Below are 621 nucleotides of genomic sequence, written 5' to 3'. Positions count from 1 at the left end.
GCCAAAAAAAAAAAAAAAAAAAAAAAAAACGACGTGTTACGATCTAATTGAACAATGAGCGCGGAGATGCTCGTTGCGTTTCTCTCGCGCACGGAAATATTACGCTCGTGAATCGCTTCTTCGTTCTCTTTCTTTCGCTCGCAATCGAGTGAAACGGTCGTCGTTTTTCTCCTCGCTGTCGAGAGCCAGAAAGACTCGTCGACGTTCGAAACTGAAAAAAAAAAAAAAGGAAAGCAATTCGCGTGTCGATCCTCGGTTCTTGCAGTTACCCGAGAGAGATACGCCCGCGTACACGCTACACAATCGACTACACAAAAATTTCACATTACACAACGTGCATAAAATCTCGGCAAAAAAAAAAAGAGAAAAAAAAAAATATATATATATATATACGTGATAACAAGGCGTAAAACAATTTTTCTTTCGTTTTTTTTTCTTTTTTTTCTTTTTTTGTTTTCTTTTCTATAACGTCGACGCGATTAATTAATTCGGACGCTGCGTCCAACTAAAATTCACAATCGCAAAAATACAATATCGATTTCTATTGACGGTCCGACGAAATTGGAGAAACATACTTGCGGAGCACGTACATACGCACGCGTATACGTACTTCGATTAAAA

This window comes from Frieseomelitta varia, unplaced genomic scaffold (genome assembly GCF_011392965.1).
Source record: "Frieseomelitta varia isolate USP_RPSP 00005682 unplaced genomic scaffold, Fvar_1.2 scaffold_572, whole genome shotgun sequence".
Taxonomy (NCBI): Eukaryota; Metazoa; Arthropoda; class Insecta; order Hymenoptera; family Apidae; genus Frieseomelitta; species Frieseomelitta varia.
Note: the sequence above shows the minus strand (reverse complement) of the source record.